The 15502-nt window shown below is 36.7% G+C and overlaps 1 long non-coding RNA gene across 2 annotated transcripts; it reads right to left on the bottom strand.

The window, feature by feature from the left end:
- Positions 1-2001: 2001 nt before the first annotated feature.
- LOC111925404 (uncharacterized) lies at positions 2002-14366 on the bottom strand. Of its 2 annotated transcripts, XR_015288757.1 has the most exons (6): positions 14213-14366; positions 12103-12203; positions 7582-7690; positions 6048-6119; positions 4324-4494; positions 2002-2196 (listed from the first exon to the last, which is right to left on the bottom strand). It is a non-coding gene; the product is annotated as an uncharacterized LOC111925404 (long non-coding RNA). The 2 variants fall into 2 exon arrangements; XR_002862228.2 differs by lacking the exon at positions 7582-7690.
- Positions 14367-15502: the final 1136 nt, after the last annotated feature.

Here is a 15502-nt window from a genome sequence, read left to right as displayed (position 1 = left end):
GAAATCGGTAAAAGAATGTGAGATGTATGTAACACAGCCTGATGAAATTATGTTTCAGTCTGCACTGTTTTCATTTAAAATAACTGATTTCCAAACTCCTAAGCTTTGTTTAGAGTGAGAAAGTAAATCAGCATAAAACTTCTGAAATGCTGATTCATGTGGAAACATGGGAAAAGAGGTATGAAGCTCTCAGCATCTGCCAATGAACAAGTAACTTGATCTGGCCTGGTAAGTTTTCCAATTTTGATAAGAGGGAAAAGTGGCTTTTGCCATATTTGAAGCACTTTTCATTGTGAATCTATAATTTTTGTGACAAAAGATGCAAAGAAACTGCAGTAGGTAGAGAAGTCTGACTGATGCTGCAGAAGCCTAGGCATCTGAAATGATCAAGTTAAAGAAGACCTAAGAGGTACAGAGAAGGAAAAAATAAACATTAAGTTAGGAATCAGAGAAATAAATCTCTTTGCTTTCAGCAGGGAGTGCAGTCTCCAGGCTGGTATTAAGCTCAGAAAGATAAGGCTGTTATGGATATATTCCTCAGGCATAAAAATTAAAGGAAGTAGGAGAGCACTGAAATGGCTCTTTAATGTCTTCTGTGATTATAAACTTTGCACCTGGCCTCACAAATTTTCCTTCTATAGTTCTTTTTTTCTAAATCAAATGCAACATAACAGCTACATGCTGTACAAACTTTAGCTGTCTCTTTTCAGAAGAGTCAGAAATTATATTATTTATAGTTTATTAGAACACTGAAAATCAACTGGATCATTAGATACCTTGAGCAATTCTCCAGACAGCAGCTGTTCCAAACTTGTCTTGCTGTTCCCTCTAAAAATTAAGTAAGTTCTTAGAGGAAGTGCGTAAGTTCTTAGATGTGAAACAATGCTGACATCCAGGTGGGAAACCCAGTGCTGCTTCATTAACACTATCTTGGTTCATTTTACTTTCTAATGAAAATTAAAATCAAGATCCCCCATCACACTAATATTTTGTCTTGCTACCAAGTAACTGATAAGCAATGTAGGTCAAGAGCAATACATTATTAAAGTTGTCTGAAATGTCATTTCTCACTTCATGGTTGTAGCCATTTTTATGCATGTGCTTTCAAGCCACTAAATATCAATGATTTTTTTTGATGATGTGTTAACCGTAGATCTGCACCGCAGTTTCTGTCAAACCAAACATTAGGTCAAGCAAGTTCTTGGGACAACTGGGAAGTTCTTTCTGCTGTAAGCTTAGCCACAAGATAATAGTAAAACGGTTGCAAGTCTTCTCTGGCATTTTTCAGTGAGTTTCAAAAATGCCTCATAATCTTCATCTATCTTACAGTTTAATTTTTTAATGTACTATACTAACTATTCATTACTAGGAAAAGAGAGATACTTTAGGGTGAGCTGAATTGCCTTCTTGGCCTCCACTGATCATTTGCTGTACTGAACGTAAGTCCACTAGGGTAGGAGCTTCAGGCTTCTGCATTACACTTACTTTATTGTGGATTTACCTTTTGACATTGAAGAATTTTAACCCAGAGAAAGGTCTCGCTAATGGAGTCCCAGAGTAAACTCAGCATGGCTAAAGTTGTACAGTCATCTTATCAGCATGGAAATAAGAGAAAAACCTCTGAGCGCCCATCTGACAAATTATATTCATATAGTTCAGACATGATTAGTGGAATGGTCCTTGTTAGGGGTCCTTTCCTTAAGAGGCTGCATTATGCATTGGAGATGTTGCATACAAATAGAGTTTTTCTGTCTTGGGAGAGCCAGGAGATGAAACGTGACTCTAAGTTTAATAAGATTAAGCCAGTCCTTCAAGTGATGTGATCACTGTTCTAGACAGGATATTTCACTTTGCCAACTCCTAATGGTGCTAAAGCAAGTGCTGAAAGAGTAGAACATTTCTGTCAGAGGTTATATATCCTGTAACAAATGAGAAAGGAAATGCAAAGCAAAAAATCCAGACAGCAATGAATTAATAGTAATACCTTTAATAGCTTATCAATTAAGTTGTACACAGAAAAGATTTTATTTTTTAAAAAACTGGTTTGCCATCTGTGATATCATGCTGCAGGGGTTGGATGGCTTCCATCTCAGAAGAGAAACCAATGTTCTTGGAGAAAGGCTGGCTAGACTAGTCAGGAGAGCATCCAAAATACAATATATGTTTTTGGTGCTTTAAAAGAACCATTTCACAAACCTGAAAATAATTAAAAGACATGTCAAGCCAGAGAGAGGAATCAAAGAGAAAAATGTAAATGGCAGTTTGAAACTGTTAAACAACGTTTTACTGGGTGTCCAAAACCATTTCCATACCTGACAGGAAAGGCTATGTGAATTTAAAAAAGAGCCTGGTTTAGTAGGGAAAAGAAGGCAGCTATAAACAAAGGGAACTAAAAAGTAATATATAGAAACAAGATTAAAGTAAAGGGGAGAAGAAATGGAGAGCAATGAACTTAAACTAATAACTGCCCAAAACTGAGAGAGTAGCAAACAAACCAACAAACAAAAAAAGATACCAAAAAAAAACCAAACCAAAACAAAAAATCATTGACCAAAAGAGCTAAGGTATAGATAGTATAGATTGTCTGATAGTAGTTTCGAAATAAAGGGAATCCTAATATATTCCACCTCTATATTAAAGCAAAGAAATGTTAAATGGTCTCTAAAGTTGGGCATTTTGAGATCAGTAGCCTTAAGTACTTGCTTCAAATAATCTGAAGGCATTAATTTTGCTGTATTGCTATCACTGCTTTTCAGTAATTCTTAAAATGCTGATGTTTTCCTGAAGGCTAGAAGGCTAGTGAGGTACTGATATTTAAAAAGGGAAAATTGGATGATGTCAGTAACTGCAGGCCTGCTGTCATAATAACACTGGAAAAAGATGATGGGATGGCTGATAGGAGACTTAATGTACAAAGAATCAAAAGAGAATAAAAAAAACCTAGTCTCAGTCAATATGGGTGTATCAGAAATAGATCTTATCAAGGTAACTTAATATATTTTTAATAAGATTAGAAATTTAGTTGCTAAGATAATCAAGTTGATATAGAGTACTGAGGTTTCAGTGAGGCATTCCATTTATTACAACACAACACTTTGATTAAGAAATGAGAGCAGTACAAAATCAACATGTAATATATTAAATGGATTAAAGGCTAGCTAACCAGTAAGACTCAAAAAGTGCTTCTAAGCAGAAATTATCATTAGCCTGTGCTTTTATATAAGGTCTGAAAAAATAGTTCTATTCTTTATTCTATTTTTATCAATGATATAGAAGACAACTTTAAATAGCAACCCATAAAAGTTTGCAGGTGGCAGAAAAGAAGCAGGTACAAGAGATAATAAAGAAGACAAATCACTGCTGCAGAACTACCTGGCTTGCTTGGCAACATGAGGTCACTTTAATGTAGCAAGTTGTAAAAACCTACATGTACTCAAAGAATGAAGGACATATTTATGGTTGGGGGACTGTACTGGATAAAGTAGTGATGATGAAAAGGATTCTTGGGGTGAAGGCAAGGTCAATGGAAGATAATCAGCTGAACAAGAGTTCCCAGTATGATGCTACTCCAAGACAAACAGAAATTTGATAACACAGTGCTCTTTGATCTATCAGACAAAACTATAATTAGATCAAATGGCTAGAAGTAAAGCCTTAGTAAATTTAGGGTGAAAAGGGAAACACATTTTAAGTAGTGAAAGTATATATAGCTCTATTAATATGTGTGGTTTTAAAATATTGCTTGGTGACTTGCTTTTTATTTTATTCTTTTTTTTCCCCACCTAACAAACAAACAAACCAACAGACAAACAAACAGAAAAAAGATAAAGATTCAGACATGGCTTATGTTACACAGAAGACCATACAAATTCATCTCAGTCTGTTAGGATTATTTCTGAATTTTACATGCTCTTGGCTAATGCCTTCATTCACATTTTTAGCAATAGTGAAGCTGCTGTCATTCTAGTCAGGTAACTCCAATTTATGCACCTCTCAATAACCACCATCATCACAAAGGCCACATTTTCAAACTTAGGCGGGGATTTGAAGTGTTATCAGTAGTGCTACAGGTGGCAGTGTTCTAGACATTCCTTGTAAAAATTGAAAATAGAAAAGTAATCAAGTTCATAAAAATTATTAAGGCCTCTGTTTCTCCATTTAAAGGCTTAGCATTAGGTCTGGGGGCATTAGTTGACTTCTTTGATCTGATTCTTGTCTTCAAGAACATTCCCAAGTGCTTGAAAAACATGTTGGTCCTGGGCACAACCCTCAGAGTAGACTTTGTTCTTTTAAAGTGCTTTACTCATCTTGCAATTAACAAACCTGTGCCATTTGCAGCAATAGACAACTCAGTAACTTTCCATCCAGACAGGAAATTCTGGAAAATTTTGACTGGAAGCAGTTTTCCCCAGAAATGGTAGGACCTTTCCACTCTCTCCAAGAGTGACTGAGTCCCTGCTCTTCCTTAGTTCCCGGAAAATCACTGCGCCAGCCCTGTATAAAAGATAGCAGTTCAAAATCTTTCAGCAGAGTTTTATCTAAGAATTTGAACTGAGATCCAAATTAGGCTTTTCAAATAAGGAATAAAGTCTTAATCAGTCACAAACACTCTAAGTGTTATGAAAAATCATGACCTATTTACCTTATTAAAAACAAGAGACTGAAAGAATTTCAAAGTCATATTTAAGCCTCCTGCTAACATTGTTATTCTGAAATATGGGAACTTTATTATGTTACTTGGACGTGTGTTAAGGGACATTACTGACATTCTCCATAGTATATAAAATTGGGGAAATAGCTAAAAATGTTTTGGTTACCTCTCAGACTTACAAAGAGAAAGTATTAAAAGTTAACAATTAAATAAGTAAAGTATTTTCTTAGTAGAAAGAAAATTAAAGTTGTTCTCAGTCTGCTATTTCAGCCTTCTATCTCAATATAGGATGAGGGGAAATTAATTCTTTTTCTGATATCTGGAATCAATTTTAATAGAAAAAGAAATAGCATGAAAGAAAATAAACCATTCTGAAATGTCAGTTAGAAATCAGATGTGACGTAAACACCAAACAAGATTCTGGGGTCTGACCATACCAGGCCTTCCTCTAATACAAATGAAAGGTAATCCACAATTATGAGCTCTAATTATTTAATACAATGTTTATTTGTATTTCTAATTCTCTGGGTGAAATTCAATCTCCTGCACTCATACGAGGCTAAAGTAATTGAGGGTCTATGCACTGGTTGTGTAAAGGGACTGGTGAGGTGAAATTCATCCTTCCCCATCTGAGGCTCATGACTACTCTGTGCCGCTCCAGTTCCCTGCCCAGCTGCTCTCATCTGTGCCTTTGCAATGCTTGGGTGGGAATGGCTGTTGCAATCACTCCAGGTAGTTTATAAGGGTTGGAGCTGGTTTGGGTGTCCCGTGAGTGCGGTTTATAATTTCTCTTGCCCTTCCTTGGTGGAATATCTATGCAGAGAAAAAGTTCTTCATGCTGCACGAGGGACTTAAAAAATACGCAAATTTTCTGATTGCACCACAGGTGCAATCACGGGATTTCCACTGGAGTGGAAATAGCTTGAAACATCCCTAGTCTTCAGGTGTCAGACAAGAGAGCAGAAATTTTGCATTCACTCACAATGGAAAGGAAAAAAGACATCTAAACAGAAATCATACGTGATTTTTTTAATGTTAATTCCTTCCTTCTTTGTATGTCAGAATGAGACAGCCTTTAGTATACGTAAGTCAGCATTTTGTGAGAGAGGAGAAAGAGAGACCAAATCTATTTGGGCCTGGGTTTGGGTGCATATGTATGTATTAAAATTGCCAGAGTCAAGAAGAGCTGTGGAGATAAATGATGAAACTGAAAATTTCCATTCACACTCTCATGTTAGAAGAGAGTTGAGCAGAACTCAAATTCTAATACAAGTTTTGGTCCATTTTACTGTAAAATGTGCAAGAGTTAAGGCAAATTTCAGATGCCGTGGTGAATGTAGTGGCCCAAGACAATCATGTGCTATCAAGCCTGCAAATTATGGGACATTCTTGTTACCTTGCACATGTGAGGCTTCCAGTCCAGATACTGTTTCAGGGTCACTGAGCATTTTCTCTTACTCTTCTAAACCTGCAAACAACAGAATGTGAACAATGTTGTGGGACTGAACAATATCTTGTTTCAGTCCATGTGGAAGAGTCTTAAATACACACTATCAGTAATTTTGCAAATCTCTGAAATGATCAGAATTTGTTATTCTGCAACAAATAAAGCACTTCTATCAGCCCATCAGAAGAAAACATTCAATTAGGCCGTTTATTTTAAGGGTGATTTAAATTTAAAGCTTTTAATATGGACTCCCACATCTTAAAAAAATCCTTCTCCTTTCTCTATTGCAAACAGAGGAGGGGAAAAAAAAGTGGCAGTACTTTGAATGAAGACTTTGAGCAGGCCATTTTTGGGGAAAGTTATTTCTTACTGAAAGCCTTGGTGAGTGTCTAATTATTTCCTTCAGAGCCGCTTTGAATTGAACCATAAGATTCCAATGTGTATTGAATTTAAATTCTACTTATGGGTTCTGCTTCCTTTGATTCTGCATTTCTAGCAAGGGGAGCTCCTTACACTATATTAATCATAATATATGGAAGGGCTTCTGTGTTTGCTTCTGCAGTGCACTAAGTTGTCCCTGAAGATAAAAAAAAAATCCCCTTGGAAGAAAAATCTCATTCTAAATGAAGATTTAAATTGAAATTATTGGAGAAGTTAAGAGGAAAAGATATGCCCAGTAAAATTAGAACAAGCATTTAAATGGAAGAGGGTATCTTTAATTATTTTCTTCCTTGGCATTGCAGAAAATCCCATGATATGATAACTAAGGATACTTTGGGGGGTTAAGAGCCCAACAGCAGAAAAGCTAATGGGATTTTTTTTTTCAGATAGAGGTTAAAGTGATGGTGCTGTAAGTAGGCTGTCAAACTATCTCAGCTCACCATCTGCTACATATTAATTTACAATAGAGAGATAGGTGAAGTGGGTGTTACTCTTCAGGAGCTATATAAATGTGTAACTTTCTCAATTAGTATTCACTTCAAATGAAGAATAAAATCCCAGGAAATTCAGACTAGGATACAAGCCAGGCAGTATTATATTTAAATGGTAATAGTATATCTGCAATACACAGCTAGAGCTGCAGTGTATTGCCAAGAATAGAGTCCAAAAGACTAGGCTAAGCCATTTACCATTAATGTTATGAGATGTCTTTGTTTTGTATAGGTATATGCTAAAAGGGATAGAATAAATGTGTGTTTCCAGAAGGCTTTTAATTTTATTTTTTCCCCTTTTATTTTATTGGAAATAAGTGTTGCAGTTTTAGTTTGGAGAAAACTGTTTTTCCTTTAGGAAGATTGATTCCCAGCTGCACCAAATCAGATCAAGAGGAGGAAACAGCTACTTAAGAAAAACAAACTCGACTTTCTTCCATTCCTGTGTGAATCATATACTAGTTGAAGAGAAATAGGGGAGAATTCTTGATTTTTGTACATAGGAAGCCAGAAGCTACTTGTAAAAATGGGAACAGAATTCCCTTTCTCACTGTAGTAGCAGCACAGAGTCCTATCCCATCTCTTGGATACATGGGACTTCCTTCAGGCTAATTTCCTTCCTCTCTGAATAAGACTGAAAATCCTTTTCTTGATCTTGATCTGAAAGGAAATTGATCAAACACTGGGTGTGAAAGTGTGGGCTGTGTAGAGTTTATAGCTCTATTAGAGATACCTATTAAAATATAGTGAGAGTCTTCTTTGGTAACTATAAGGTTTCGGTTTATTATGATATATAGAATAATGTGTTCTTTTAAATTAATAGATATTATGTTTCCTTCTCTCTTCAACATTTACTGCAGCATGAAATATTCGTTAACAATTAGCAGTGCTTAAGTGAAAATGCTGTTCAGGCTTAAGGCTAATCACAGCAGACCTGGCCTTTTTTTATGTAGAAAAATCTCTTCAATCTTTATCCCGAGTTAGACGCCCTTTTGTTTTCCTCACCCATTCGTTGCACAAAGAATATGTGATTTCCCATCATGACAGGTTTTTTTTGTCCCACAACCTGAAGTTTCCCCAGACCTCCTCATCTTCTTCCCTCAGGAAGGAAAAATACTGAATTCAGGGGAAAGTAGAGCTGTGCTCTAGCTTTCACTATGGTGTATGTCCTGTGTGAAGCCAGGGTGGTGACAGTGAGTGAGCAGCAGAAGGCAAGGGACTGTCTGTGGCACTGGAGCGTGGGGGTACAGCACTCCTGCCGACCAGAACTGTAATGATGCAGTCCACCTTGGAGGCAAGTTTCTTTATAACACACAGCCATCTCTTGCTAAACGTCCAGAGCAGAGGTGGTATGCTCAGCCATAATTTAAAGCACCATGACATGAAGAAAGGGTTATGATGTTTAAGTTATAGGCCATCCAAATGTTATAGGCCCAAGCAAGTTCCTATTAGCAGTAACTCAAGTCCACTGAGGAGATTTGACATTCAAAACCGATGAGCACTAATCCCTCGAGCCTGCTCCGACCCAGCCACACTCAGGCCACTTGGTAACCTGAGTGACCCAGGAGTCAAACCATGATAACCCTCTTCAATTTAAAGAGCAGCTTCTCCCCATCTGTCTGAGTTCTGACTCTGCACAATAAATTTCCCAAAGAGCATAAAGACCCATCTAGTGTATATCAAATCAATATCATTGTGGCTTGCAGCGATATCTGAGGCTACAGTTCACAAAATAAACTAGGCCAGGGGCTGGATTTCTGCCCTTGGCAATCAATCAGACTCACTGGGTCATAGATTTTAGTGTAAATTAACACAGCAGAAACAATCACGCTCCCCAGATGATGATATAATACAGTATTTGCTTTTCTTTTTCCCCCCATTTCATTGCTCATGCTCAGCGGCTAAGCTGTACTGAACAAGAATAATAAAAAGCAATGATTAGAAAGGTGGTGGTAATCATAAAGCAGAACATTAATATTCTCCTGACAAATGTATATAAAATGCACATAAAATATATACACAATATTAAAAGGAAAAAGGAGAGGGGAAGTGGTGTTAAGTCACTGATGTTTGAAAGGCGTTATTTTTTCCTTAAGAATTGTAGAAGTGGTCTTGTAAATCTGTGTGAGTGGTTATAATTTTCTTTCATTGCCATTTTTGAATCCAAAGATGCTAAATGCTCTGTTATTGTCTGAATATCCCACTTCCCCTACATGGTGTGGAGCATACTGACAAGTCCTTTCTCCACTTACAATTCAGGCTTTCCCCAACATTTACATGAGCATTGCCAACACTTTTCCCCAGAGGAGTTTTAATTTTTTCTCTTTAGTATGTCATTGTTGTAGGAGAAGAGGCACCTGGTTTTTCCTGACACCCACCTTTATGCAAATCTCATCTTTTGAAATTTTCTCAGAATGTGCCACATATGAAAGCCTTGCAGGAATTACTATAATCTCTAATTATTCAATTGACATAAGACAGTGTATTGTATTTTCTGTCAGAACCTCAGGAAGAAATGTCAATACTTTCAGCATTAGTGGGACATTTTTTGAATTATAAACACCTATCTTCTAATGTTATCTCATGCATCTTCACAAAATATTTTACAGAAAGAAAATGTGATACACATAAAGATGCCAGCTGGATGTTTAATTTAATGCAACAGAAATTTCTGGTAAGGCAACTGTTTCATTCTTTAAGTATTTAAACCTTTACATTAGTGTTCAGATAGTGTAATTTTGGTCTTTATTTATTTGCAAAATACCTAATTAGATTATACAAACAATATATAGTTTATATATAATAAAATACTAATCTCTGTACAAAAGCTACATGGTATGAATTAGAACTGTGTGAGAATAATAACTACCATGCAGGAGTGGTTTCTGTTGAATAGTCAGAATAATAAGATTTATCAAATAACAGTTATAAGCAGGAATTCATTTCTTAGATTAAATTTATCAACTATTTTCTGCCAGGGGCATAAAGAAATAGAAGCTTTAAAGGTAGCTCTCTTCTAAGATGATTGAAGGCAAACTGCAACCTCCTTTAGTGACAGATCTACTCTTCTGTTCTCTTACTAAAGAAAGGAACTGGATTAAGAGTCTGTGGAAGGGGGAGAATCCCTTGTGCATGCGTTGATGTGTCCGATTCTTAAGTGGTGGCTACAGGGTAGAACTGAGGACAAACTGAAGAATCTGACACCCCAGCGATGCAATATGTGTTCCTTTACCTGTGCAATGGGGATGTGAGCTGTACTAGCAAAATAAATTCATTAAAGGGCTACACAGTGCCCCTTCGTAGTAATTGTGAAGGAACACACTTTCTCACTGTCTCAGTTGATTTTACCCCTCAAATAAAACCTCAAAACCAAAAATCCACAGCTGACTCAGTCTATAGGCCTGAACAAGTGGATTTTCTCTTTTCACTATAGTCCACCTATGAACAGCTGAGTTACAAACCCTCACAAGTTAATATTTTGTTTTTTAAGTTTAGATTCCTCAGGAAAACTCTGTTTGTATGCCACTAGAACAGCTGATGTATTCTGAGAGCAAATAGATTACATTTTTCTAAAAGCTGGTGTAGGCCATGATTGCCAGGAGGTAGCAACCATCTTATGTGGTTGTTCACAGTAATTCTGTGCTTAGCTTAAGTAGTTGAAAATAATTTCTTAATGTCCAAAATGTAGCAATTAGTTCTGTGTTCTGTGGAGGTTATTGTTAAAATAAACTTCTGATTTTTACTTCTTAAAAAACAAACAAACAAGCATATAAAACCAAACAACAAGTATTTATCTCCTATGTAGAAAAATTTAACTGAAAAGTTACATAAGGCTCCATCTCAGAAGGAAGAACACAGAAAATATCTCAACAAATTCTATTTGACTTTTTGTGAATTTGTATTATGCTATGGACCTTAATTATGTGGTGACAGGGTGTTTTCTGAGAGACTGCTTCTTTCAGAGCACAGGCTGGATGTACACAGGAGCAGAGTTAAGATCGCACAGGGTGCCATAAATCTCACCTCATCCAATGTGCTCTCTCTGGACTTTGCCACATAACCATCCTTCCTCTAACATATTTTCAAGCACTTTAAAATAATAACTTTGTTGCCTCCCTATCTTTCCGTGCATTTTGTCTTTATTTAGTGATGTATACAGGAAACAGCTCCAGATCTTGGGAGTGTTGCAATGATAGCACCTCCTAAATAAGAAGCAAGTACTATCTGTCAATATGCTGTGCTGTGCAACAGTAGGCCACATGAGAGGTCTGCATTACATCATTCATGGACTTTCCAGGCTTGTAATGTCCTTTCAGTGAACCTGAACTGAGTGTTGAGCTTATAACGAAAACTGAAACCCAGGGAGTTACTTGTGGTTTAGGATTTTTGCACAGCTTCAATATGCACATACTGGGAGTCATTGCAATAGGCTAAAGATTTGTTTCAGCCACTTGTGAGGTAGTAATGTTAATAGGTAAGAAATTTGCTTCCTAACATAAAAATTTTTCATTTCTCCATTTTAGAGCTTTTGTGTTGGTTTTGTTTGGGTTTTTCTTAAATGAACACAGGACATCTGTAATATTTTTTGCAGTTCTCCAATTGTAGAAAAGAAACATATGTTGCAAATAATATGGGTACTATTCTATAGATGTGTGACTGTATGATTCTTTGTGTTTGTGTATAAAAGTAATGAAATAGTCACTGGGCTAGAAGAAAGAGGGAAATTACAAATAAATCCTACAGTCCAATGGTCAGGATACTCCCCTGGAATGTGAGAGAATCCAGTCACAGTTCCTGCAGAGATGAATGTTAATTATGTACTGGAAGTAGAGCACTTCCAGAGGGAGAGATTAAGAGCTACCTATTCACTAGCCTATGGATTAAGTCACCTTTGTGGGAGATTTGTGTTCAGTGCCGGTTGGGATTCACTCGAAAGGTGAACGCTTCTAGGCAGTAAAAAACTCATCTCCATGGTATGAGGACAGAAGCTCTCCTCCTGACCATCAAGTTTTGACCTTGTAAATGAGATGAGCACACCTTGCTTTTTAAACCTGTGATGTCTTAAGACTAACCTTACAGTTCGGGTCTATCAAGACTGCGATAGTCCTTTCTATGAAATTCTGGGGTCTGGGGCATTTCTCTGGTAGAAGTAACATACAAGAAATGTAGATACCTACAACATAAAGGAGGGTGATGGTGAGATAGCATGGAATGAGGACAACAGGAGAATGGGAATCTGAAACTTGTATTTGAGTTTCCTAAAAAGATAGATGTTTTCATTTCCAGTGTACAGTTCTGGCACTTCTGTTTTCCTTGCCACATTTATTCCATGCCAGACCTTGGAGGCTAATTGCTTTAAGGACCATTTTCATGAAGCTCCCCTTGCAATGATGCTGCCTTGAAAGTCATCTTGGTATAAGGCTATTCTTAGGTTTCAGTAGGCCTAAGAGCTTTTGCTTGCCCCAGGAAAGTCGAATGTGCATCATGACGAGTCCCAACATCATGAGCCAAGTGACAAACTGGGATAAAGGGTGCACCTAAGAAAGCAGTTATTCTTTCTCCCACCCACAGCTGCTGTGTGTCAGGGTTTTTTGTTTCAGACTCAAGTCTGAAAACTTTATCTTCTAAACTTTTACTGTTTCTGTGTTTTGTGCTTCATGAGCAATTCTTGAGATGTCTCTCCAAGCCTTTCCTACCTGACTTCCAAATACAGCTATAGAGAAACTGTATTTACATCTAATGAAACACCTAGATAAATATGTAGTCATTGCAGTCCTTAAAAACAAAATGATCATTCATCTTTTGTCATAGATTTGGCATGCAAAGGAAAACTTCATAATTCCAGACTGAGGAACTGAGCAGGAAACACAGTGAAAGTCCTCATATTTCTACCAAACTACGCAGGTATCTTTCCTGTTTGGATTTATTTTTAAATTCACTTAAGTGTTTAAAATATTTAACTTAATAATGGAAAATAGTTTATCCAAATAATATTTTTTGTTTCCTTTTAATCAGGAAAAGTACTTCTTAGATTACAAAAGAAAACAGTTGCTAGACTGTATTAAGGCAGGTTGATCTTTAAATCTTGAGAGAAAACGTGGTGCTCTCAGCTTTTAATCCTATTTTCAAAAATTAGTTATATTCAGATAACTTGGATAATCCTTAGGAAGGAAAACAAATGCTATGTTTCTTACAAGACCCAAACTTCCAATAAATCATTTGGGACTGAGGTAGTGAAAGCAAGGCCAAACTGAGTTAATTTGGAGACTGGCCCCATAGCTAATTTGACAAATGGCACTGAAATTTAACTGGTATTTTTCTCTATGCATGCCATTTTTGTTTGGTGGCTGTAAGGGTCATTAGCATGACTTGTTTCCTTCATGTTACTGCTTTTCATAAAGTTAACTAGAAGAAATGGTGCCAAGAAAGAAAAAAAATTCAATTGGTTCATGGTTTAAAGTAATAAAATGATACAGTATTAAAACTGCAACAATCCTGCCCTTACAAAATTAACTGGTACAAAACTAGAGTTGGTTATAAACTGTATGCAAAATATAAAGCAATAAAGAGAAATGCATATTTGCCCATTGTTTCACTGAATGTCATAAACAAAGCCAACTAAAATTCTGGGAAGTAATGCTGTGCTTGTTTTCCTAAGTACACTAAGAAGATGCTTAACTTAAATGGAATACCATGGGAAAATAATTTCTAATTATTTTAAGTAATATTTAGATCAATTCATAATAATCTTATTATCTTTCATGTTTATGTCAGTATTAGATTACTTTCATGTTTGTTTAAGCTCTTTTGCTTTTTAGAATGTTGGTTTCAAAGGCAAATTGAGCATAGTTAAAATAATCAATGTCCTTTGTGGTTTCAGCATATACATAGAACAACAACAGTTAAAAGGAATCTAGTGCTTTCTTATACAAACTATTAAGCTTTTACTGAAGAAAAACAGAATTATCTAGCTAATTATATCATTCATTATTGCTACCTGCATATAGTCAGTAGCTTACAGTCTATTAAAGAAAACTATGGTGAAAGAGATATGCTGTGAGAAAGAATAGCAGCTGGGCAGCCTCAATCCCTGTACAGCATTGCTCAAGAAATGCTCTTTGTTGGCTCATGTGAATGATTGGGAGTAAACAACAGTATGATACTGAAATTACTGGATTTCACCTGGGAAACTGCATTCACTTTTTTTGCTCTGCCACAAACTTTCTGTATGACCTTCAGCTGATTATTTCACTGTCTCTGAGCTCTGGTGTGGAGCTAAAAGGAGCCAAGGCGCTTCCCTTCTCCTGTTCTTTGCCTACAGCTGGGCTGTAAGAAACCTGTGGTGGGGGTTATACCTGTTCTTTGTGACGTGCTGGCGTAGTCCATAGCCTGGTAGGGCACCTGTCTTGGCTGCAGCCACTCTCCCAGGTTGTACAGTGAGTAATGATACTAATCCAACAGGCCGTCTGTACATGAAAGCACTCATTAGCTTCACTAAGATTTCCACTGGAGTCATAATTGCAGCAGTGAAGTGCTGACAATTTCTCAGCATGGGTCACCTTCTGAAATATTTAATGGGAGTGAAAAATACCTAAACTAATTGCTAATGTCTTATTTGTTGTTTTTTCTTCGTTTCATCCTCCTGTGCTTTGTGCCTTACTGTCATGAAAGGAAAATTAACATTTTGCAAGGACTCTGGGGGCTCCATTGCAACAGAAGAAGCAATAGGTGTAAAGGGTTGGCAACACTCAACAGGGTGCTCTCTAGTCCTACTCTCCTCCTGAGAGAGGTGCCTGGGGTGTGCTGTTGTTCCTGCTGGTTTATGCATCTAGGATTTTTACTGACAGAGGAAACAGAAGCATGGAAGGAGAGGGATTAAATTTGTACACAAGGCACAACTGAGCTTTTCCCAGATCCAGAAATACAAAAAAAACTGTATTGCGACTAGTCTAGTTTTTTTTTAAAGGTCATCCTACAGATTTTTGCTGCTTCTCCATCTCAAATGTAAGCAATGTGTGTCCATTACAACATACCAAACTGTCATAACACCAGATCTCTGTGCACAGACAGCATGCATGTATTAACACATATGCACGTATTAACAAACTGATAAAAACATATTAACTGATCCTGCTCAATTTTGAAATTATTTTATTCTTTGTCTTTTGCAGCAAGAAGACACTTCAAATTGCTCTCTCCAAAAAGATAGTAGAATGTTTTGCTTTTCTTAGAAGCTGTATTTTAAGCTTCCTTAAATTAACATTTCAGCTGTCTTTGTATAAATCACTCAGAAAATATTCCTACTCTGAAGACAGTACAGAGCCTGCTTTGCAAGACCCACAAATTGGACTGCTAAAAAATGACATTTCTTTTCTTAATACTGGAATGCAACATGCTGTTGGTATGTGCAAATTTTATCAGCTATGTTCAGTGGCAATACCAGTGTAGCATTGTGCTAGCAGACTAATGTAT

Source organism: Cyanistes caeruleus, chromosome 1, assembly GCF_971803275.1.
Source record: "Cyanistes caeruleus chromosome 1, bCyaCae1.hap1.1, whole genome shotgun sequence".
NCBI classification, from domain to species: domain Eukaryota; kingdom Metazoa; phylum Chordata; class Aves; order Passeriformes; family Paridae; genus Cyanistes; species Cyanistes caeruleus.
The sequence above is the reverse complement of the archived record's forward strand: the minus strand, read 5'-3'. Positions and strand labels throughout refer to the sequence as shown.